Below are 26,646 nucleotides of genomic sequence, written 5' to 3' on the forward strand. Positions count from 1 at the left end.
GTCATCTTCTAATGTCATCAAAATGATGGTCCTACAAGATTTGCCGTCACACGACTTGATGATATTCAGTCAACATTTCAGCGCTTCATATCCCCTCCAATAGAGAGGATTATACTGGACATGAGGGGAGGCGTGTATTTAAGGAGAAATGGAAGCCACTGGATCAGACTGACTTGCATGCTTATACTGGCATTCTGATATTAGCTGGAGTATGCAGGTCCAAGAGAGAAGCAACTGCAAGTCTATGGAATGAAGAGGATGGAAGGCCAATCTTTTAAGCAACAAAGTCTTTGGAGACATTTCTCAAGATATCTCATGTGATCAGAACTGACAACCGTGAAACCAGAGCTGGTCGACGTGAGAGAGGCAAACTTGCTGCAATCAGAGATGTGTGGGATAAATGGGTGGAAACTCTACCTTTGTTGTACAACCCTGGTCCCCACGTTACTGTAGATGAGCGCCTTGTCCCATTCAGGGGTCGCTGTCCTTTCCGACAGTACATGCCCACCAAGCCGGCCAAGTATGGCATCAAAATAAGGCCAGCCTATGATGCAAAATCTCACTATGCATGGAATATGCAAGTGTACACTGGAAAGCTACCTGGAGGAGCATCTGAGAAGAACCAGGGGATGTGTGTGGTGTTGCAGATGAGTGAAGGGCTGCAAGGGCATAACATCACCTGTGACAATTTCTTTACACCCTACTGGCTTGGAGATGAACTTCAGAAGAGAAAGTTGACTATGTTGGGAACAATCAGAAGAAATAATCCAGAACTTCCCAGTGAAATTTTGAAGATGCATCTCTGCATTCCTCAATATTGTTCACTGAGAAAGCAGCAGTTGTTTCATACTGAACAAGGAAAAACACGAATGTTCCTGTAATGAGCACACAGATGCATCTCTGAGCACAAGAGAGAAAAACCCACAAATGATCCTAGACTACAACTCCACCAAAGCAGGAGACAATCTTGAGTCACAGAGACATACAGCTGCCAGCGCAAGACAGCTCGCTGGCCCTTGGTAATTTTCTACAACATTTTGGATGTGTCTGCTTACAATGCCGATGTCCTGTGGACTGAAATCAACCAGCAAATTGTACCGACGTCAGCTTTTCCTGGAAGAACTGGGAAAAAATCTTGTCACTCCTAAGATCCAGAGGCGAGTCAGACCAGCTGGATCCCCAGCAGCAGCAGCTGTCATTGAAAAGGTCAAGTGTGCACCATCCAACCAATCTGCAGTGGATCCAGTGGATCCAGTGGATCCAGGTGTAAAGAAACGAAAAGATGCCAGGTCTGTCCCTCACGAGAGGACATTAAAACAAGCACCTTTTGTGAGAAATGCAAGAAGTACATCTGCAGAAAGCACACAGTCACATTCTGCCCGTCATGTGGACAAAATTAAAATGTTGAGCATTGAAAAACTGAGAAAATCAGTTCAAAAGAAATGTGTTTGTAAAGAAGGAAAAACTTTTACTAAATTTTTCTTAAAAATAGTTCTGGAAATTCAAACTGTGTTGTGTGTCTGTGTTCTAAATGTTTTTCTAATGGAAAATAAAGTTTTTATTGTTTTATTGCAGTTGTTTGATAAATCTGAGTGGATTCACACACTACAGGTCAAAATGACCCAAACATAATCAACGTGATGTTTTTTCAACATAATACGAGGACTAGGATAGAAAGACTATTGAAAGACTGTCGTGTTCAATTTTTCTGAAGGAATTTCAGGAGAAATATCTGTCTTTTCAAAGGATTTAATTGGTGTTGGCAGCTGAAATTACAGGTTCACAGCGCTGTGGACCTCTGTGTGAACCTGTACATTGGGTACATTTTTATACTAAAAGAAAAACACATATTATCGTGACTATCATCTCTGACCTCCTCTGGTTTCTGCTCCCTCCTCTGTAAGAGACAGAAAAGGAAAATACCTCCCTGCCTAACCTTGATTATTTAATATTATCCTACTGCTGCTCGAGGACAAACTGTTTGGGCTTCTGAACCAGATCATTTTAAATTCAGCAGCACTGAGTCCTGTCTCACATGTTCAGCAGGAGTGGGGCAGGTGGAGGTTTGCCCACAGCGGTCATGTCAGTGGGGGGGTCCGGAGTTTCTCTGTGAATGTCGCATTCCCGTGGCAGCGTGCTCGCTGCTCGCTCCGAGTTGAAGTTTAATTAAGAAGTTTTCTTCCCACGCAGAGCGAACAGCAGACACTAATGTTTTTGTCACTTTTTACACAATAAAACTCAAAGTAATGTGATTACTTCCACAAACGCTGCACAGTCGTACTCTCTCATCACTCCATATCATCCACTGTTGATCTGCACACGTCTGTTGCTGCCACGGACGTCGCACGATCGCCGTCACTGTCGTGAGACACTCACACAAACAAAATCAGGGTTTAGTAACGCAGTAACGGAGCATGTTTACGGGAAAGTAACAGTCATCTAATTACTTTTTTGCAATAGTAATCCCTTAGTTTACTCGTTACTTGAAAAAAAGTAATCGGATTACAGTAACGCGTTACTGACCATCTCTGGAGGTGAGTGCCATAAAACACAGCACTGAGGTCAAGCCGGACAAGCACAGACTGTCTGAGGCTGTGTCTGGACGCACTGTCCATCATCCAGGTGAGACAGTCTCAGGAACGCGATCATGTTTGTGGAAAGAGAGCCCACTCAGGACACGCTGAAGAGATTATATCTCTCAGCTGGCTTGGGAACGCCTTGGTGTTATCCCAGATAAGCTAGAGCAGGGGTGTCCAACTCCAGGCCTCGAGGGCCGGTGTCCTGCAGGTTTCAGATCTCACCCTGGGTCAACACACCTGAATCACATGATGATTCATTACCAGGCCTCTGGAGAATTTCAAGACACGTTGAGGAGGTCATTTAACCATTTAAATCAGCTGTGATGGATCAAGGACACATCTAAAACCTGCAGGGACACCGGCCCTTGAGGCCTGGAGTTCGATACCTGTGAGCTAGAGGAATCTGCAGCGGAGAGGGAGGTCTGTCCCGGATAAGCGGAAGAAATTTGATGGATGGAATGATGAATGAATTCGCCAGTGCGATCCTCTGTGCTGTTGCATGCTGGGGGAGCAGGCTGAGGGTCGCAGATGCCAACAGACTCGATAAACTGATCCGTGAGGCCAGTGATGTTGTGGGGACGGAGCTGGACTCCCTCAAGGTGGTGTCGGAGAGGCGGATGTTGTCCAAGATAAGGACAACAATGTTGGATAACACCTCCCACCCACTCCATGACATGCTGGTCAGTCACAGGAGCACGCTCAGCGAGAGACTGAGATTACCCATAATGCACCACTGAACGACACAGGAAGGCCCTTTCTCAATTCTCAAGTACGCGAGTACGTACTCGCGTTCTCGGCGAGTACGGACTCCCCGAGAACGCGAGCACGGACTTGCGATTTGTACAATTGGAACACCAGCGTACTTGATGATGTCACAGGTCCGGAGTTTTTACTGCCGTCCCCTCTTAATTTAACTGTGAGTAATATGTTATGAAGCTGAACTTTAACACAGCCAAACCGGTTTACTCAGGAATAAATAAAACACTGAAATAAACCAAACATTAACATTTAGAAGTGATCTAAGTGACTTATATATCATGTTTAACCTCAGTAGTGAAATCTCTATTAATAAAAATAGTGTACATGTAGATACGTGTACATACCTTAATAAAAACAAGCAGGTGAGATGTTAGAACGCTTTTATTTTTATTTTAGTGGACACTCAATACAATAGACAGCTACTGGGGTTTGTTTAACCTGAGCAGCGAAAAGACCGCGGGGGGGTTGAAAACGATGTGCCGGGAGTCCGCTGTTCTCGCCGGCTGTAAAAATCCTCGACCTCGCTGTCTGCTATGGAGCTGGCGGGTCACAGACGTCTCCGAAAACGTCGGAGCTCGTTTGGAAATATATGATATCTTGATAAATCGAGCAGATATTTGAAGTTTACACAGCTACATTCTCGCTTGAAAATAACTTAAAAGTATATTTTGTGACCCAGAAAGAGTAACATTTAAAAGTTTTTAGCCCCGCTCGTCCGCCATTGACTTCCTGTCTGATTTTCTGCGTTCCCTTCTCAGAGCTCTAATGATGTCGTTCATCAAGGTTGACTGTTTAGGCCGGAGCTTCCTCAGTTTAAATGGAGCAATAGTGTCTGTAAATGAGGAGCGCTGTGGACCTCTGTGTGAACCTGTACATTGGGTACATTTTTATACTAAAAGAAAAACACATATTATCGTGACTATCATCTCTGACCTCCTCTGGTTTCTGCTCCCTCCTCTGTAAGAGACAGAAAAGGAAAATACCTCCCTGCCTAACCTTGATTATTTAATATTATCCTACTGCTGCTCGAGGACAAACTGTTTGGGCTTCTGAACCAGATCATTTTAAATTCAGCAGCACTGAGTCCTGTCTCACATGTTCAGCAGGAGTGGGGCAGGTGGAGGTTTGCCCACAGCGGTCATGTCAGTGGGGGGGTCCGGAGTTTCTCTGTGAATGTCGCATTCCCGTGGCAGCGTGCTCGCTGCTCGCTCCGAGTTGAAGTTTAATTAAGAAGTTTTCTTCCCACGCAGAGCGAACAGCAGACACTAATGTTTTTGTCACTTTTTACACAATAAAACTCAAAGTAATGTGATTACTTCCACAAACGCTGCACAGTCGTACTCTCTCATCACTCCATATCATCCACTGTTGATCTGCACACGTCTGTTGCTGCCACGGACGTCGCACGATCGCCGTCACTGTCGTGAGACACTCACACAAACAAAATCAGGGTTTAGTAACGCAGTAACGGAGCATGTTTACGGGAAAGTAACAGTCATCTAATTACTTTTTTGCAATAGTAATCCCTTAGTTTACTCGTTACTTGAAAAAAAGTAATCGGATTACAGTAACGCGTTACTGACCATCTCTGGAGGTGAGTGCCATAAAACACAGCACTGAGGTCAAGCCGGACAAGCACAGACTGTCTGAGGCTGTGTCTGGACGCACTGTCCATCATCCAGGTGAGACAGTCTCAGGAACGCGATCATGTTTGTGGAAAGAGAGCCCACTCAGGACACGCTGAAGAGATTATATCTCTCAGCTGGCTTGGGAACGCCTTGGTGTTATCCCAGATAAGCTAGAGCAGGGGTGTCCAACTCCAGGCCTCGAGGGCCGGTGTCCTGCAGGTTTCAGATCTCACCCTGGGTCAACACACCTGAATCACATGATGATTCATTACCAGGCCTCTGGAGAATTTCAAGACACGTTGAGGAGGTCATTTAACCATTTAAATCAGCTGTGATGGATCAAGGACACATCTAAAACCTGCAGGGACACCGGCCCTTGAGGCCTGGAGTTCGATACCTGTGAGCTAGAGGAATCTGCAGCGGAGAGGGAGGTCTGTCCCGGATAAGCGGAAGAAATTTGATGGATGGAATGATGAATGAATTCGCCAGTGCGATCCTCTGTGCTGTTGCATGCTGGGGGAGCAGGCTGAGGGTCGCAGATGCCAACAGACTCGATAAACTGATCCGTGAGGCCAGTGATGTTGTGGGGACGGAGCTGGACTCCCTCAAGGTGGTGTCGGAGAGGCGGATGTTGTCCAAGATAAGGACAACAATGTTGGATAACACCTCCCACCCACTCCATGACATGCTGGTCAGTCACAGGAGCACGCTCAGCGAGAGACTGAGATTACCCATAATGCACCACTGAACGACACAGGAAGGCCCTTTCTCAATTCTCAAGTACGCGAGTACGTACTCGCGTTCTCGGCGAGTACGGACTCCCCGAGAACGCGAGCACGGACTTGCGATTTGTACAATTGGAACACCAGCGTACTTGATGATGTCACAGGTCCGGAGTTTTTACTGCCGTCCCCTCTTAATTTAACTGTGAGTAATATGTTATGAAGCTGAACTTTAACACAGCCAAACCGGTTTACTCAGGAATAAATAAAACACTGAAATAAACCAAACATTAACATTTAGAAGTGATCTAAGTGACTTATATATCATGTTTAACCTCAGTAGTGAAATCTCTATTAATAAAAATAGTGTACATGTAGATACGTGTACATACCTTAATAAAAACAAGCAGGTGAGATGTTAGAACGCTTTTATTTTTATTTTAGTGGACACTCAATACAATAGACAGCTACTGGGGTTTGTTTAACCTGAGCAGCGAAAAGACCGCGGGGGGGTTGAAAACGATGTGCCGGGAGTCCGCTGTTCTCGCCGGCTGTAAAAATCCTCGACCTCGCTGTCTGCTATGGAGCTGGCGGGTCACAGACGTCTCCGAAAACGTCGGAGCTCGTTTGGAAATATATGATATCTTGATAAATCGAGCAGATATTTGAAGTTTACACAGCTACATTCTCGCTTGAAAATAACTTAAAAGTATATTTTGTGACCCAGAAAGAGTAACATTTAAAAGTTTTTAGCCCCGCTCGTCCGCCATTGCCGCGTTTGAGTTTTGGACGAAATGCATTCTGGGATATTTAGCTGTACCAAGTCCACACAAGTCACCACCGATGCATGCTCGATAAAACGGGCGGAGCGAGAACACATCCGGGACTTTTTCGCGTTCTCGGCTTAATGCGTACTTCGAATTGGAACAGTACTTGGTCTCCGACTGATGACGTATCACGAGTACATGAGAACGCAAGTACGCACAAGTACGCATATTGAGAAAGGCCCGAAATCTTTCCTGCCTGTGGCTCCCTGTACAACTCCTCTAACACACTGTTTACGGCAACAGCTACACCCTTTTTGCACATGTTCTTTTTCAGCTATTTATTAATAAGTGACTTTATGTATATATATGCATGTATATATGGTGCTATTCTTAGTTGTGTATTGTCTGTCTTTTTTACTGTTTGTTTATAATGGAGCACTGTAACTGTGAGGTATTCTGAAGGAGGCAGAGATAACAGTTGATGCTGTGATAGGAGGGAAACATTTATTTTGCAGCGTTTAAAGATTCTTGATATTTCACAAGATCGTTTTTCAACATTTCAAAAGGAGCTTGAAGTTTGTCCCGCTTCGACTTCCTGTCTGATTTTCTGCGTTCCCTTCTCAGAGCTCTAATGATGTCGTTCATCAAGGTTGACTGTTTAGGCCGGAGCTTCCTCAGTTTAAATGGAGCAATAGTGTCTGTAAATGAGGAGCCAGTGATCTTAAAAAAGTTGATAGGATCTTAAGCGCTAAGATAAGGTGGGTAGGCCTCTACGGTCCAAACGTGGTGGCTTTGGTTGTTGTTAGCAGTGCAGGAAGTAGTAAAATGTAATTGATGGAGAAGCAGATTTGGTAGAGGAAAGAGAAATATTTTTATCTGCTGGGTTTGTCAGCAGATAATTACTGTAACTTCAAGAGTTCATATGCACTGATAATGTTACCTACAAGAGGCTGTATGCGTGACTCTAGAGAATAGTAAATAGCCGCTTCTCTGTCCAACAAAGCAGAATACAGCATATTACAGCGAGAGCCACAGGATGTATGATAGGAAGAGCAACACACTGGAAACATACAGACATGGACAGATTTATTAGCCCTCATGAAAAATTCATATTCTCTAAAGTAATCCCCAAGAGCTGTTAAACAAGCTTATCCACACATCCCAGTCTTTATCTTGGATGCTTGCATTATTTTACTTGCAGTTTTACAAAGAAACACAATTAATTCACAAAAACCGAACACTGCCAGGGTCAACATTATTAGCCCTCATGTGTATCCTTTTATCTGGATTCATTAGTTTTTTTGTTATAGTTATTTGTTGTATTCCCAGGCAATTTGTTGATGGTCTTCTGACATCTGCAACCTTGGTCTTTTGTTCACTCCACATATTGTCAAAGGGATTCAAGTTAGATCTTCATGCAAGCCAGTTAATAATGTTCACTTTGGTCTTCAAGAGGTAGTTTTTCACCAGGAGCAATTTCTGCTTGAGATATTCTTTCAAAATCTTTGCATCATGACAGAATAGCCAAAGAGCTCCAGTTTTCTCTGATTAACCAAAGGATGCATTTTTAGTATGCAGAATCTTTCTCCAGGTTGTCCTTAACCCTTTAAGACCTACCATAGAACCAAGTCCGCCAGAGCTTATATTATATGTTTACATGCTGTGGAGCCATTTTTGGGAGCATTTCAAGTTGCTATACATCAATACAACCATTATAGTCCAAACTTTAATAATATGTCTGCATTAAGTGCATAGTAATTACATACATTGCAAAAAAGTGCAACAAACTACAAAAAAATTGAAAATCGTTTTTGTTTTTAACATATATTTCTAGTTAGAGAAATTTAAGAGGCTTGCACAAAATAGTTTCCCACCACAGGAAATTTATTTTGAGTGTCTTTATAGTTTTATTTTTGAAATACACCAATTTTTATACACTGCAGGAAAAACGAAAATAAATATTATAATGCAAATTTGCAAAAAAGCAGCATATGCATCAAAATAAACTATTTCCAACAGTGCAATATGAGTGTTGCGAAGTGTTGCGAGCAGCTGATCGGATCGGCAAAGTGTGTTTCTGGAATATTATGCTTTTGTTGCTGCAAGTGCTTTTTATGCAGTTTTGCAAAGCTATATGTGGAAGGAAACCGTGACCGAGGACAAGCTGATGGTATAAGATGTAAGTACAACTCCTCCGGTTTCATATGCAAAAAAAAATTATTGCGCTAGCTTACGTGGTTGCAGAGCTACCGGGATTTAAAAGTAGTTGCGCAAAACAGAGCGTGCCCGCTCCGACTGGTTTTAAAGGGTTAATATACTTGTTTGAAGGTGTGCCTTCTGCAGAAGGGGAGATTGTGTTCGTCTATAACCTTGCAGTCTACTCCTGTGCAGGTTCTAGTGTTTGTCTTCTTTGAGGCTGCAGTTCCTGACTTGGTTAATCTTTCACTGGTGTGTTCACAGTTGTTCTGGAGAAACATCTCTCAGTAGTTTTCATTCCAGAGTCTTTGAAATCTTCCACTTCCTACCTCTGCTAGGCCCGTTCGGTCATGTCATGTCAGTGCTTGACAGTTTGTGTTAACGTTGTGTTAACTTTGCATATCCATCTGCTGCTTTGCTCTTTCTTTTCTTCTTTTGACACGATGCTTCCTTAAATGACAGCTCAAATCTTTGCTTTTAGCAAAGAGTTTATAATTTGTGTAAATTGGAAGTCAACCTTCAGTTCTCACTAGAGCACATCATTGCACATCAGTAGTTGGTGCTAAGGCTCCATAAGGGCTAATAATATGGACCCGGGTATTTTACCAGGGTCTAATAACTCATTGTATCAGAACCCTACAGGAAAGGAAAAACACACAATAGCAGCCCTTATCATTATAGAATAAAATATCTCTCCAGCAACCAGCCATTTATTACTTCCAGTGAAGAAAAGAAAAATGGAAATGAGGAGAACAGCACAGCTTGTATGTAGGATACTGCCATCAGGGAGCGGGGGAGGAGGAAGTGAAGGAGTGAAGAGACAAATATGGAGATATTCAAAAATAGGATTTATGTTATATACAACACCAGCAACAGCTATTTTATTACTATAAACTTGACTTTAATTGCCAGAAATCACATGATTGTTGCCTTAAAATGGATAACCAGGTATGTTTTCATACTCTGCATACCAAATTACCGCAAAGGAGAGCGTAGACATGCAGGTAAAAAGCTCTTTCTAGTATAAAGTTATCCTCCTTCCATCCTCTGTTCATGCAGGGAGGATAGAATAAAGTCCTATAGTACGATAGTTACAGCTGATTTAATTTTCTAATGAACTAATGCTGTTGCACAATAACAAACACAATGTTAATTATCAGCCATAGCGCGCGCGCACACACACACACACACACAAATTAATAATATATTTTTAAGGAATAGATTGCAAAAATTAAATTATTCATTTATTTTTAATTTCATCAGGTTCTAAAAAAATGCTTTGTAGTTTCCAGAGTTTCTACAAGTCAAACGGGAGCCAAAGCCATCAGATATGAAGACTTATCTGATGTTATCTCTACTTTTAAGATGAGGTTTAAACTCTGCTTTCTGACACAGCTGTAGTTATAGACCTGGGTCAGGACACAATGGGATTTTTCCAGCTGCTGTCAACTGGGACAAAACAGGATGCATTTAAAGCTGAAAGTGAATGAATGGATGATGGATTGATGACAAAAGATCCATTAATTGTAAGCATTCATCTCACTACATCTTAAAAATGTAGTGACACAAAGTGTTTCACAGTAATATAAAACAGTACAATCAAACATGCAGTGCACATCTAATTAAAAGCTAGTCTAAATAAATGAGTCTTAAGATGATGTTTGAAAGAATAAATACAATTAAGGCAACGTAGAGATGGAGGGAGAGAATTCCTCAACCTGGGGGCGCCGCTCTAAAACATCACCTCTGGTTGTAAAATGTGTTCGAGGAACCGCCTTTGATTAGATGATCTCAGGCTGCGAGACGCAGCGTGACGAGAGATCAGAACTATAGGCAGGAGCGTCATGATTCAAAGCTTTAAGAGTCAGTGCTGAAATTTTAAAATGCACTGGAAGCCAGTGTAATGAGCGTAACACTGGTGTGATGTGCTCTCTTTTTCATGTCTTTGCTAAAAGCCTTGAGGCTGCTGGACCAACTGGAGACGGTCAAGATTCCTTTTGCTCAAACAAAGAAAAAAGACTGTTACAATGATCTAAGCGAGAAGAAATAAAAGCATGAATAATCATTTCTAAATCAGATATAAACGTTTGCAGTTTAGAGATGTTTCTTAGCTGAAAAAGGCCGTTCCTAATTTACTGTCTAGAGTGTTGAGACATGGCAACACTGAGATACCCGAGATACCCGAGGATGATCCCAGAGAACCAAGATGCTGTTTGATTATAGATAGAGATTATATTATATCTGGCTGACAGTTAATGCAGTCGACCCATTATACACAGTTATATAAAACAGTTGTATTCAATTCAATTTTATTTATATAGCAATAATAACAGCAACAACAACAGCATCTCAAAGTGTTGTTTATTATAAGGTACAATGATAGGGAGACAATCACAAAAATTAGACGAGCCCCTTTGAGAAACAGTTGGGAGGAAAAAACTCCATTTTAACAGGAAGAAACCTCCAGCAGAACCAGGCTCAAGGTGGGGGGGCATCTGCTGCGCGTTGAGCCAGAGATTAATAATAACTAATGATTCAATCAAAAGAATGGTTTGTCCATTTAGGGAACTGCAAATTTCAGGTCTTCCAGCAGTTTCCAGTTCATGGTTGGCTTCAGCCTTAATGGCTCATGGTTTGTTTTTGGACATCCTAACATTCTTTTGAATTTCCTTTCACCCCAGGGTGAAAGTTTGGGGTCTTCTTCAAGACCCTGGAAAAGTGGTGAGATATCTAAATAACCTGCATTTACACATGCTTATTTGAACGGAGGATCTTGGGATGTGCAGTTGTTTAGAAATGGGTCAAAGAGACGTTCCCACCTTGTGTAAATCTACAGTTTCTGGAATGGACTTTCCCATTGTTCTCAGTATTGATCTTTACAGTGAGTGTTGTCAAATAAATACGTTTTATGCTGGTAAAGACAACAACAGCAACTCAGACAAAAGGTTGTAGGCCACATAAAATCATAGAGTGGGTTCATGAGCTAGGTCATGCTTAGGTGCACCGAGGTCTCCAGCCTTCTGCAGAGTCAGTAGCTACACACCTCTGAAATTCATCAGATTAGCCAGGTAGAGTGGATAGAGAGCGTCATGGATGGTTTACCGTTGCCAAGCAACTGCCTTCAGGCGTCGGATGCACTGCCCTCAGCTCCAGGGAAAGGAACTCCTAATGCTTCAGCATTATCACATTTTGGACAATTTTAGGATCGCAGCATCGTGCTGACGATTCAGGGAACAGACCCCTCATGTTCCAATATGATTGTGCAGCAGTTCACAAAGTAAGGTTCATGAAGACATGGATGTTTGTTTGGTTACAGAACACCTTTGAATGAATTAGCACAGTGACTGTGAGCCCGGCCTTCTAACATTACTGTGTGATCTCACAAATGTTTTGTTATTGGACTTCTGTGCAAACCACAGTTTGTCTACAGCAAACACCGGCCCGGCCCAATCTTCAACTCCTGGATCAGGAACATCAGCAGAAGTCCGAGGGAGACTGGAGACACTAAATCGAAATAGACCATGTTCTGCACCGACCTGTTGAGAAAGTTGCAAGTAGCTTCAGCTGCAAGGTTGTCCTTGCCGGTTGTGGTGGTAATCCTCAAAATAGATGGTTGACAGTGGAGGTGAAAGGAGTCATCAAGATGAAGAAGGAGTCCTATCAGGCTTGGTTAGTCTGTGGGGCTTCAGAGTCAGCTCAAGGGTAGCATCAGGATGCTTGGATGGTAGCTGTAGCATATACTCAACTTCAGATATAGCCTGGCAGTGGAAGGAGTATTTCAAACACCACCCTAACATGTAGCATGCCTTTTACAGAGGATGCAGAATCTGAGGATGAGGGAGACGATTCACTGGGGCCAGGATCACTCGGATATTTAACCCTCTGGGTTTGTTCAAAATCACGACCCTTTCAGATTAGGTCTGTAATTTTTATTATTTTTATGGGGTTTTTTTGCCATTTTTTCTGCATAAAGCTTTTAACTAACTTCAGTTCTTTTCATAAATATTAAATAGTTATTACTTTTTAAATATTTAACCCTTTAAACACCAGTTTGTTTGTTCACAGCACTAGCTGGAAGACAACCTCAAATCTCACAATTTTATATAATTGCATTGCTACTGAAATTTCTTGTCTTATTAATAGTAGAGTCTGGGAGATGTAATTGATTCACATCATCATTGATTATAATGCATTGATATTTTTGTGCAGGGAGAGCAAAAACAGAAAAACTCCCTCTCAGCTTGTTCGTAGCCATTTTTGGTTTACGTTTACAAAATGCTATAAAATTCATATATATTAAAACATTTTTCTAGATTAGCATCAGTGCTGTTCATGAAAATCAAAATTTCATTCAAATTTAGAATTTTAACCCTTTAAATACCAGTTAGATCACATAATTTTAATGATTTAAATAGGGATAAAAGCATAAAATCCCCATTTTTTTCTTAATAATACATACAAACTGATTTATTTTCTAACCATGATGGAGGTTAGATGTGTAGCAATAATTAAAAGTATCAATGATTTTATATGCATCATTATTTTTTGTGCAGTGACAGCGAAACAAAAGAAAACTCCCTCTCAGCTTATTCGTAGCCAAAAATGGCCACCCCCTGTTTATGTTTGCAAAATACTATAAAATTCATATATATTAAAATATTTTTCTACTTTCATTGACTTGATTTTTTAAATTAGCACCGGTCCTAGTCATGAAAACCAAAACATAATTCAAATTCAGACATTATACCCTTTGAATATCAGTCAGATTATGTATTATTGTAACACTTTTGGGGAAAAATAGCAATAAAGTTCACATTTTTTAACATATGAATGATGAAACCTAATATTTTATTATCATCATTGCAGGTCAGTAACAGTAACAGTGATTTATTTTTACTTTATTTTTTTATTTTATTTTAAATGACCATTAAAATGATCAAAATGTATATTCCAGTGTGTGTTTCTGCTTCCTCATTAGCAGCACGATGTACTAACCACAGTAGAGTATTTTTGCTGTTCCACTCCTGGAGGTGCGCCTTTTGCACCTTCTTCTCATTTTATGGTGGGGTGTGGGTCACACTCTGGTTCAGACTACTGTATCTTGAGATCAATGGCAGAAGTGGCTGAGAATCAGGGACAAGGGTGTCTTGCAGTTTTTTTGAGAGCGAGAGAGAGGAAGAGAAGAAAACAACAAAACAAACAAAGTGGAGACAGGTTTATTTTTTCCACATTTATTTTGATCTTATAAGACGCCATTTCTAAAAATGTCTCATTGTAAATTAACACAGTCAGCCACTGTAATTTTGGTAAAATGTGCCGAAATGAACAATTCCTTCTAAAAATGAGCGATTCCTTCTAAAAAGAAGAGTAAATGCAGCCAAATGTCGGCAAAGTTATGTGACATTAGTGACGTTTGTACTAACTTGGTTTTAAAGCCTCTACTTCTAAATATACGCCGTTCAATAGCTGAGCTTAATCTTACAGAGAATGTGATGATTTCATGGATATTTAAAGTCAGCACTGAGACAAATTCAGTAATGCCAACATATTAAAAGAACAATTATGTCTCTTATATATAACACATTTATATATACAGTGTCAAAGGAACTTGTCTTTAAATGAAGATTTAAGGTGACAGGAAATATAAATAAATGCAGCTTGAATCTTTACTGAAGCTCAGTGTTTGACACAGAGTCATTCACTGCTGTAATAACTAATAATGTCAGTATCATGGTTGCTAGGCAACCTGGGCAGCACAACAGAGGCTAGACCGCCCATTTCACAAGCCTCGCACTTCCGACCTTAGCGGTCTTTGAGTACGCGGCCCTTGTGGACCGTTAAGGCAGCAGACCCTGAATTGGGACACAGCCTACATGATCTGGTCAGAGAGCAAGCACAGAGCAGTCCTCTGCCCCTGAAGAACAGACGTCTGTCCAAGATGAAGAAACTTCCTCTCCAGAAGATGAGGGGACAATCTGACTGCATCACCACTGATGATGAGTACTAGCCAGTGCCCGAATCCTCTTCTTTGGGGGAGGATTGGGGTTGGGGGGCATGGAGGTGGAAAGTTTACTCTTCGGGCACCCCTCTTCCACTGTTTTTTTTCTGCAAAATTATCCACACCCACTGCCGCGCTATGCATTCTGGGATATGTTGGGCCATGAAGTCTACACCGCCACGTCCTTAAAATTCAGGGAAATGAAGGACGCAATTGAGGGCCGCATTTCGAGCAGCCTTTGAATTTGGACAGCCTTCGTCGCGTCGCTGTGACATAATCAGCCTTAAAATGCGGCCTTTAAGGCTGCAGACGCTGAATTGGGACACAGCCATAGACGGTGCTTGAAGCAGTGATGACCTTCTTGCCATATTGCCAGAATAAATGATCTGGAAGCTGTTAGGCTTACTTACAGCAGTAGCAACGTCTGCATAAACTCCAGGACACGTTTACAAACAGTGTTTGTTGTTGTTTGTGCTGCAGCTGCAGGTTTGAACTCTACAAAATGTCCCATGATTGGGTTTTGTTTTTGGTTTTTTTGTTTGTTTTTTAGAGTTAATATTTTGGGTTTTATGAAAAATACAACAGTAAAGGTTTGACTGGGAACCTCAAAGTTCGATAGCCTGCATCCACAGAAATTCACTGCAGCCCATGTAATGTTTGATGTGTCATTATTTATTCCAGTCTATCTTGCAAATACATGTTTGTGCTGCAATGTCATGCACAAACACAAACTATTAGATCCTTAAGATCAAACCTATGTCAAAATTGTTTCATTATTTTGGTCCATTGGAGTGTGGTGAGCCATCAAAGGCCGCTACTAGAAACTAGGAATGCTACATGAAATTGCTTGATTGGCCAAAAATGGGTAAATGATGTAATTTGATAAAAAACATTAAAAACTACAATTTTCATGTGTTGAGTTTAGAATGAAAGCAATTTTACCTAAATCGCATGATATAGTACTGTCAATAACAAGGAATCAAAAAAGGTGGTTATAATGGGTTTCAATTGGCCAAAAATGGCCACGCTGATGTTGAAAATTAAAAAATCTGAAAAAATACACACCTTTGGGAAGTTTCATGGCATTAACAGAACGCAAATGGTTGAAAAAAGAAAAGTGAAGTGGCCACAAATGGCCAGGATAGGGCCCAGAGGGTACAACTCCTCGGTGGCCGGGCCCCTGGAGTGGATGAGGTTCGCCCTGATTTCCCACAGCTCTGGATATTGTAGGGCAGTGTTGGTTGACACGCCTCTACAACACTGCGTGGGGATGTGGAGCAGTACCTCTGCAATGGTAGAATTGGGTGGGGGTTCCTATCTTGAAGAGGGGATGAGAGGGTGTCAGGAGTATGGGGTGAGTGTGTGTTGATTCTAGTTTGTCCTACATTCTGCTGGGCAAAGAAATACTACAACCATCACAATCTTCCTAAGATCGGTGTCTGCCGTGAGTGGAGTGTCCGGTGAATATAGTCAGGACACTCGGCTCCCTGTGGATTACTATCCCCGAATCCGATGATGAAGGTGGCGCAGAGAGAGCAGAAGTGAGGCTGTAGGGTCAGTGCACCAGCTACACTATGGAGACAGGCTTTTCCTCGCTAAAGCCAGTTCCATTGTCAAGAAGGATGAACTTCAAGTTGCATCAAGCTGCATGATCATGGACAGCTGTTTGTTTGTGATAAGAAAAGACTGGCTTCATCGGTGCATATTGGACTCTGCTATCGGGCTAACAGGTTACATATCGCAGCACTACGACAGGACCATAAACTCCAGTAAGAACAACAACAAATGGTGTATGAACACAGTGATAGTGGACAGCCATTGCTCCCTGGACTTGGTCCCTGGACTTGGTCCAGTCTTGGACTGGTGTACACACTTCTAGATGCTAAGCTAAATCCTCCCTGAGACAATTACCCGGCAGGTATCTGGACGCATGGGCAGCACGGTGGCACGGTGGTTAGCACTGTTGCCGCACAGCAAGAAGGTCCTGAGTTCAATCCACCATCAGGCCGGGGTCTTTCTGTGTGGAGTTTGCACGTTCTCCCCGTGTTTGCGTGGGTTCCCTCCAGGTACTCCGGCTTCCTCCCACCGTCCAAAGACATGCAGCTTGTGGGGATAGGTTAATTGGATAATCCAAATTGCCACTAGGTGTGAATGTGTGAGTGAATGTGAGTGCGAATGGTTGTCTGTCCCTGTGTGTTGGCCCTGCGACAGACTGGCGACCTGTCCAGGGTGTACCCCGCCTCTCGCCCTATGACAGCTGGGATAGGCTCCAGCGCCCCCCGCGACCCTGAAAAGGAGAAGCGGAAGCGAATGGATGGTATCTGGACGCAGTGTTCATTATCACAGGGGACTTCAAATACATGGACTCAAAAGTAGTACTCACCAACTTACACCAGCGCATAAAGTGTGCTACTAGATGAGCTAACACACTAGATAACGTCTACTCAAACATTTAGCTTTGCTATAGAGCTAAACACACATGGTCCCTGATCCCTGCAAACACCTCTCTCCCCAAATCTGCTCTTACTCTCCCAAGATCCATCACAACCTGGCCTGATGATGTCTGTCTGCAGCTGCAGGACTGCTTTGATAGGACTAACTGGGAGATATTTGAACATCCAGACATGGAACTCTGACACTGTCAGTGTAGAGAAATGCATCCGGATCTACCCAAACCAGAATCCCTGGATGATAAGGTTCAGCAGCTGCTAAAGGAAAGTAAAACCACATTCAGGTTGGCTGAGGCTCTCTACAGTATCGCACAAACCACTCTGAAGGGAGGCATCAGAAAGGTGAGGCATCCTAGTCCCTTTACCAAAAAAAGCACCCACAACCACTCAAATGTGCAATCCTATTTATCCATATTATATATTCTGTATTTATATATGTGTATATATGGTATATTTATGCTTATAACCTTATTCCCCTTATTGTATCTGTAACATGCAACGTCTGTCGGTGCTGAGCTACTGGAAACTGAATTTCCCGGAGGAACCCACGCGATATACGGATATATATATATATATATACGGATTAATAAAGGTGATCTGATCTCTCGTGCTCATCCCAGTGCTGATGAAGTGGTTTGACAGACTGGTCTGTAGTCATAACATGTCCTTCATCCCTTCCACCTTTTATGCACACCAATGTGCTTGCATGGCCAGTAGGTCTACTGAGGACACACTTAAGAGCAAGGAGATTGTTGTGGATTTTGGAAAAAAGAAAACAGACATTAAACCACTTCACATCAATGGGGATTGGGTGGAGATGGTGTCGGACTTTCGCTTCTGAGAGTCGACATCACCGAGGACCTGTCCTGGGGTGTGGACACAGCGGAGCTGGCAATGAAGGCTGAGCAGAGACTTTATTTCTTGAGAGTCCTCAGGACAAAAACATCCCTCAAAAGCTGCTGGTGTCCTTCTATCGATGTTCTGTTGAGAGCATCCAGTGCTGCTGCCTCTGTGTCTGGTTTTCCAGCTGCACAACAGTGCAGAGGAAACACTTCAGGGGATTGTAAAAACTGCCCAGGGAATCATCGACTGTTTTTACCTTCCCTGGATGAACAGCTCTGTCTCAGGAAAGCAGGAAATATCATGAAAGACTCCTCACACCCCACTCATGTTCCAACTGCTGCCATCAGGCAAAAAATACAGCAGGACAAATAGACTGAATATCAGTTTCTACCCTGTAGCTGTTAGTGCACTGAATGACTTAATTTTGCTGCAGTTTTTACAATGACAATAAAGATATCCAGTAAGCTGGACTTGCTCCGGTGGATGTTGGGCTCAGGGCTCGGGTTGCCTGAGAACACCTCAGTGCTGGAAGAGTTGACCAAGGAGCCTCGGTGTCTCTGCTTAGGCTGCCCCCCCCCATCACCCGGCCCTGAATGAGCAGAAGAAATAGATGAGTGGGTGGATGAACACAGTCATAAGGAAGCTTTCCCAGAAGAGCTGAAACTGTTATGGTTTCCAAGGGTGGATCAGCATCATATTAAACCCTATTGATTAAGAATGAAATGTCACTTAAGATCATATGCATGTGGAGAAAAAAAACATATACTATACTTTACAATATAGTGTGCATACACGTGAAGGAAAACTCATGAATCCAATTTTAAAATCTGGATCAAAATGAGAGAAACTGATCAAATCACACAGAGCCATTATAGTGACTTAACACTACACGTGAAAGTAAACAAGTTTGGTATGAATTTATAAACACAGGCACATTAGTGAGGCACAAATGAATCAAAATGACGCAGACCACAAGATAGTCTGAGCTGTACAAATGAAAGATGATTTGTCACAGAGTGAGTAACATGAGAGAGGTTAACATTTACACAAACAGAAGGCCAGATGGATCAGTCAGCAGCAATCAGCAGTAAGTGATGATGCCAAGTCATCTCACGCACACACACACACACCTACTCATTCACACTCATTCCATCAAAGCATACAGCACTTACACAAATCACACAATCACTCAGACACACACACATGCACATAGCTTGTTACCATGTAATCATACACATCTGTTAGCTGACCTGCACTCGTTTGGATATTTTGGTGCATACGAATGTGCGTTTGCTGCTGTCAGAGTGCTGCGAAGCAAACGGTCATTAAAAAAGCTGATGAGTGGTGTGATGAACGAGATTGTGCCTCGGAGTGATAAAATATTCCAGAGTAAGATAGTGTGTGTGTGTGTGTGTGTGTGTGTGTGTGTGTGTGCGGAGAAGCAAATCAGTGCGTCCTGAGAGGATAGAGTTTATGATCAAGTCCCAAGGTAATAAAGATTATATCAAACAAGAGTCTTATTTTTAGTATTTCTGACAATACTGGTCACGTGTGAGATCTGAATTAAACCTGCATATTAGACAGAGCTTGGATCTTTAATTGTGTGTAAGCTGTGGGTAGGACATCTAGCCTCCAACTGAACGACACTTACCTGGTGAGCTCACCTGCCTGCCCACACTGCACCGTGATGTTATCCAAACGGTGATAACGTTTAAATTGACCATAATGGAGTGCACAGCAGTGGGGAGTGCATCTCATTATAGTAGCTGCTATAATTACAGTTAAGGATCTAATTCCCTCACTGTTATCTTCTTCAATGCTACGTGCCAACACAGTTCAGAGCAGCTACCTGAACCCTCCTCCCACAGAGGTCGTCAGTGTTACATCCTCACCACATATGATTCTGCAAACTGGCTGCTCTGGAAAATAAAGCCTCAAATCAGAAATACTTGAATCCCTGGTGTAACTCTCAAACGTGCACATCAACCCATAAGGTGGAAATCAGGTGTGTCACTAATCCACAAGATGTTTTTGTTAACCATAATATTTTATTACAGTGATTACAGCAGGTTTGTATTACATTTAAATGTTAACCATTAGAGAAAAAAATACTCATAACCATCTCAGAGAGGTAAGATTACAAACACCTTTCAACACCACTGATGTTTATTTTTTTCTCCAGTTGGTTTTTCTGAGCTAACTTACTTCCTCCGAAACATTAACGTGTCTTTGAGACCCCATCCCCACAAGACTGCTCAAAGAAGTTCTAACATTAATTACTGATTCAGACTTAAATTTGATTAACCGATTAATCAAATTTAAGACTGATCTATTAATAGGCTGCATGCCACGCTGAGGTTAATTATGGAGTTCCACAGGGTTCAGTGCTAGGACCAGTTCTGTTTACATTATACATGCTTCCCTTAGGCAGCATCATTAGAAGACATAGCATACATTTACACTGCTATGCAGATGACACCCAGCTCTATCTGTCCATGAAGCCAGATAACACACACCAATGAGTTAAACTGTAGGATTGTCTTAAAGACATAAAGACCTGGATGGCCACTAACTTTCTGCTTCTTAATTCATATCAAACTGAGGTTATTGTACTCGGCGCTGAAAATCTTAGAAATATGGTATCTAACCAGATTCTTCCTCTGGATGGCATTACCTTGGCCTCCAGTAACGCTGTGAGGAACCTTGGAGTCATTTTTGACCAGGACATGTCCTTCAACGCACATATTAAACAAATATGTAAGACTGCTTTCTTCCATTTGTGCAACATCTCTAAAATTAGAAATATCCTGTCTCAGAGTGACGCTGAAAAACTAGTTCATGCATTTATTACTTCCAGGCTGGACTACTGCAATTCATTATTATCAGGATGTCCAAAAAACTCACTGAAAAGCCTTCAGCTAATCCAAAATGCTGCAGCAAAAGTCCTGACAGGGACTAGAAAGAGAGAGCAGATTTCTCCTGTTTTGGCTTCCTGTTAAATCCAGAATTCAAAATCCTGCTCCTCACATACAAGGTCTTAAATAATCAGGCCCCATCTTATCTTAATGGCCTTGTAGTACCATATCACCCTATTAGAGCACTTCGCTCTCACACACCAGTTAGACATAAAGACCTGGAGGACCTCTAACTTTCTGCTTCTAAATTCTGATGAAATGGATAATATTGTACCTGCCCCTAAAAATCTTAGTGTCATGTTTAGTGCAGGAACAAACTATAAAAACAGGATTTTTAAAGGACACAATGAAAGGAGAGGAAGTCAGAGTGATTATGAATTTTGACGGATGGCTGCGCCTCCCTGAGCCTGATTGTGCCGGAGGTTTCTTCCTCCTAAAAGGGAGTTTTTCCTCCCACTGTCACCAAAGCACTTGCTTGTAGGGATCATATGATTGTTGGGGGACCTGGAAGCCTTCATCAGACTGCAAAGTGCTGGTCAGCAGTCTGGAGCTTGGCATTTTAGGCTGTCTACAGATGCACTGCTAGCATACAGAGGGAAATTCAAATGCTCACTCCTGGACTCGAAACAAAGGTGGTTCATGTGAAGCTTTAAACTGTGACAGCCCTGTGGCAGTGAAGATTAATGAGTTTCATGCATACGTGACCCAGGGATGGGAGGAGGGATAGAGGTGGTATAACAAGCTGCTTTGAGTTTCAGCTCCTTCTGTTGGTCCACTCTGGATCGAATCATAAGGACAAACTGACTTAAGTCCCTAAAGCTTCACAGAACACCCTCCAAACACAAGATGGTGTAAAATCTCTATGTCTGAGGGGATGACTGGAGCTGGGATACATGCACCAGTAGATGAGCAGTTTCAGCTGAGAGGAATTTGGGCTGTGAAATAAACTGGTTTAGACAACCAGTTACGACTATGAATTGCTTTCAGAAGAGGTTAAAGCAGAACTAGTCTTCTGGCACAAAAGGCCTGGACATGCTCTTGGGCATTTGTTTCTAAGGTGGGTCCTAGAAAAGGTTTCACCAGGGCGATGGTGTGACGTACCTCAGGCTGGTGGATAAGGGAGAGTAAATGACAAATAATGTGTCAAACACAATTTTGTAAGCAGGTCTTAATATTTCAGCAAATAACATGACTGTCATGGTCCTGGGTCAGTGACTCAGTGTTGTCTGCTTTGTATCATTAATCTTTGATTTCATGATGTATCTTTGTTACTTCTTAGGTTTGTGTTTATATTATGCCTCTAAGTTCAGTCTATGTATTTCCTGTTTTATTGTGAAGGTCTCGTCAGGTCAATTAGGTTCAGCTGTGTCTCCTTCCTGTTTGCCACTCCGCGTCGCCCTCTGTGTGTACTTATAGTGTGCGTCCTCTTGTGCTCATCGCTGGTTCTCTGTGTTTTTCCCTGTGTCATTCAGTGCCGTCCCCCTGCATCCCCGTTTCAGGTCTGTGTGTGGTTAGTTTTTCCCAGTATAGGTTCCTTTGGTTCTGTTTCTTGCTTCTTGTTTCTGTTACGCTTCTGTTTGTTTCACTTACCGGTTAAATAAAGCTCACGCGGATCAGAAGCTGCCTGCATCTTGGGTCCTACCTGTCAACCTCCACACGTCTGCCACAGCAGGCGTGACAATGAAATTCCAGTCAAGAAGGTAATTCTGTCGGGTGTATCAGCACAAAATGTACAAATTTCTATTTAACATTCATGCATATTCACACAAACATGGATATATCAGGCAGCAAGTTGGGGTTCAGTATCTTACCCAAACCTGGAACTAACCAGCATTCAAATTAGTAGATGAAGCTGCTTTACCATCTGAGCTACAGCCTGCCCACGAGGTGAAGTGTAGTGGTTCTTACGGAAATTATTACTTATTATTTTTGTGTCCAGCTTAAACCATTTGTCCTCATAGACTGACACCTTGGTCCAGTTCCAAGTAGCAGGTATGACCAACAACTGTGAGTTTGTTAAGATGAGATAAGAGAAACAAAAAGAAAGTTACCTTCAACTCTGAGTCAGCTCGATTCATCCCCTCATTCATGAAGTCACTGTTCAAGCAGAGAAATTAATTTGGAAGTTTATTTAATCCCAGTTTAAATGTATTTTGTACTTAGCATGAGCACTTTTATAATTATAGGATGGAACCAGCAATACCATCACAGACGTATCAGCTAAGAGTAACATTTGTGTAGTTTCCATCTGTCAAACTCTCCCTCTGTGGACATGAATGTGGTCAGTCAGTTTCCCTGTACTGTAAACATTGACTGTATGTTACACACTGATCAATAATCAGTCGTTTGTTATATTATAAAAAGTCACTGACGGTAAAATGTCTGTCAAAGGTGGAAAATGTTTAAATATTGGAGCAAAGATGAGTTAAAAATGACTCTAAAAATGAACCAAATGAGTTTAAAGTAACATTTCAGACAGTGTTGTGAAACCGCAGCATATTTGTAACTGATAATCAGTCTCAGTGGGTCAAACTCTTTTATATAGCACCAAATCAACAACAGCAATTGCCTCAGCATGCTTTATGTTGTAAAGACCTTATAATGTTCATATATTGTGTGTTTTTATATTGTTGTGCTTGACATCATCACCCGGAACCAAATACTTGGCCAATAAGTGGTTCTGATTATGATAATACAAAGTTGGCTTAATAAATGTGACAGCGAGTTAAACCACAAATGAAGATCCTGGAGTTCAGCTGCAGCTCGTTTAACGGTTTCCATGAACATGTGGTGAAAACTGAGATGACAGGAAATAAACTCCATCTCAACAGGTCGAAGCATGTTTACATCAGTAAAGTGAATTACTCTCACTAAAACATTCATGTCAGTAAATATACATTAATATCCAAACCTCTCTGTATGAACTGTCATAGAAAGTAACTCACGGCGTTCCAGCCTGATCATTCAGAGTAGATGGATCTGATTTCCATACTGCCTTTAGCATGTGCAGCTTGTTCCTCAGCAAAAAACCGCCGGAACAGGAAATAGATTTTAGTGATATTTTCTATTTAACAAAAACGTATGTAAAGCATGAATTATTCATTTTAACAACATGTATTTATACTTTTTATTGACCAATATTTTTAGAGCTCTTTATTTTAAACGTATGAACTTATGTATTCAGAAAAATGCCTTAGGGCAAAATGCGATTGAATGTTTACCCGACTCTGCAGAGTCGTATCCGTTCCTTTGTGTCAGAAAACAAAAGAATGAATAAGCCCACAAACCGAGCAAAACAATCTGATTGGCCAACACGAGCTCCGGCTGAAGGGAATCAGCTGGTGGGTGAGCAGTTCTGCATAACACAGGCCACAGATGAATGTGATTTAATTCTTCCTGAGAAGCATTATCATGGGTGTCTGGATCTTGTAGTTAAAGGAAACAAAGCACTGCAGTGCATTAACTGATTGCAACCATATATAATTAAAGAGCGGGAAGCAGACGAGGTAAAATCCATGGTGGCTCGAGTGGGGACTTGGATACGCACAGGCCCTGCTAATGAAAGGACATTCATCATGGTTAAAGCAGTGATGGACGCTGGCACAACTGTCCCTCCCCGTGGAGGTAAGACTCCTTACAAGCCTTTTTCATGAAGACAGGTAAGGAGAAAAAGGGAGGGAGCAAGGGCGAGGGAAACTGTACGAGCCGTCCCTCTTCACAGCAATAATTACCCTTCCACAATCCAAGACACACATCAGGGTGGGCCAGCACAGACCACTTGTGTTTCAATGGCATCATTAGAGGCACACGTATATACATGCTCGTGAAGCTAAACGAGTGCGTGCAGGGATGGAGGCGTCTTTGCTTGATGCTTCTGCAGAAATCTGTGGTATTTGTGGCAGATGATTGTAGATGCTTGTCTTTAAAAAGCATTTTATTCTGTTTCTCGTCTAGTTTCCATGAAAACAGATGTTATTACATTCACCAGTGTGTGTCTGCAGTAGGGCTGACCAAGAGGGTGTGTTTGGGTCTTTTTGGTTTGAATACAACAACTTGTTTGTGTTATTCAGAAGCAGAAGGCCTAAAGTGGAGCTGACTGGGTGCTGGGACCTTCTGTGTGCTGTGATCATGCACTGTTGGTTTGAGCTGCACCACAGTGTTCTTCTTTGGCTCTCGGAGGAGGCGGACGCACTTTTCTCCTCTCCCTTATCTTCCCTGCTTATGTCCTTGTCTAGTCTCGTGGTTTTTTTTGTATTTTCCCTGGAACATTCTCTCACAGTCTGTTCTCTAAAACCTAAAAGAGGAATTATGGATTGGATCAACTGGTCCCTAAATGCAATTGACACCCCTTTCTCAACGAGAAGTTTGGGCTTGGGTGAGACTGAGTGCTGAAGATATCTACCTATTCGGAACCATGGTAACAGGGTTCTGGCGGATCGGAGCTGGCTTGGCCCTGACTTATCGAAGAATTAAGAAAGCGGAACCGGCTGTTCAAACCCCCACAAGGCTGCCCGCTGGGATTGGAACGATGGGAGAGGCGTGAGTTTCTCAAAATGGGCTCATTGAGTCAGCACGGATAAGATCTTGGAGAGGCTACGGCTGCTGTGATTACTCAGAATAAGATCTCTGACTGCAGACTGGATTACATCTCAGAAGGGCTAGCCCGGAATAACATCTCTGGGCGCAAAATTGGATGACATCTCGGGGAGGCACACTGCCGTGAGTTCTCAGAAATCGGCTCCTTGAGCACAAGAAATGACAACATCACAGAAAGCAAGTATGGCGAAGCTCGCGGCTCTCCAATGGGACCAGTGTTGGACTGTAGAACTGCTTTGAAATTCATATGAGCTGTTCGCACTAAAGTAAAAAAATAACATCACTTATGCGGATATCCTCTCGGCGCCAGCTACAAGGCCGGAGCTGAACAAAACACCCTGATAACGACTGTGTTTAGTCTGTTCCTTCCCATTCCATGCAAGGCCACCTGGGTTGGCTGGAAGACTGTTTACTTAGCCTGGCAGGGCGAAGGACACTGTCTCAGCTGAACTATCGACACGCACACACATACATGTACTGATACTGATAAGCACTCACTGACGCATCACCCTCCCTACCCCGGATCCAACGCCACCTCCAACGCTTACCTCCCCTCTGATGTGGACATCGGGTCAGTTGGAGGCGCAGTCGAAAGATTGCAGCGGTCCCAGATCAGATGTACACACTGGAACTCTTTCCCATGTTGCTTGTCTGTGTTTATTGTGCTATGGTGTGTTGATATCTGTGCATTCCTGTATTATCCTTCTGTGTTACACATTTCGATGTTTTTTTCCCCTCGCTACCTAGCCTGACCTGTCTCCCCAATGTGATGTTTGTGTATTGTATGTACGGTCAGCAAGGTCTGTCATCTCGGTTGTGGGCAAAAGACCTGCAACTGACAAATAAAGGCTATCTCATCTCATCTCTCATCAGTGTGAGTAATTTTACAGTACAACAGATTCATCAGCTCTTTTATGTGGCGTTTTAAACAGTTGTTAAAAAAAACAGTTATTCCATTGAACCCCGTCTCTGTCCTGAGTAAAACGGACCTTAGTGCTTTAACTCTGTAGTCTCTGTTGGAAATTCCCAGGGTGGTTGTTGGGTTTTCATTAAATTGTAAAAGCTTTGAGCTTCCAGTTACCACTGCCATTTTACTGCGTGCATGTGACACCATTGGTTCTTTGCTCTTTTCCGCATTTACTTTCCACCACACTTGTTTTGTTACAGTTAGAAACCTTGGCATTGTTTCTGCA

This window comes from Neolamprologus multifasciatus, chromosome 2 (assembly GCF_963576455.1).
Source record: "Neolamprologus multifasciatus chromosome 2, fNeoMul1.2, whole genome shotgun sequence".
NCBI classification, from domain to species: Eukaryota; Metazoa; Chordata; class Actinopteri; order Cichliformes; family Cichlidae; genus Neolamprologus; species Neolamprologus multifasciatus.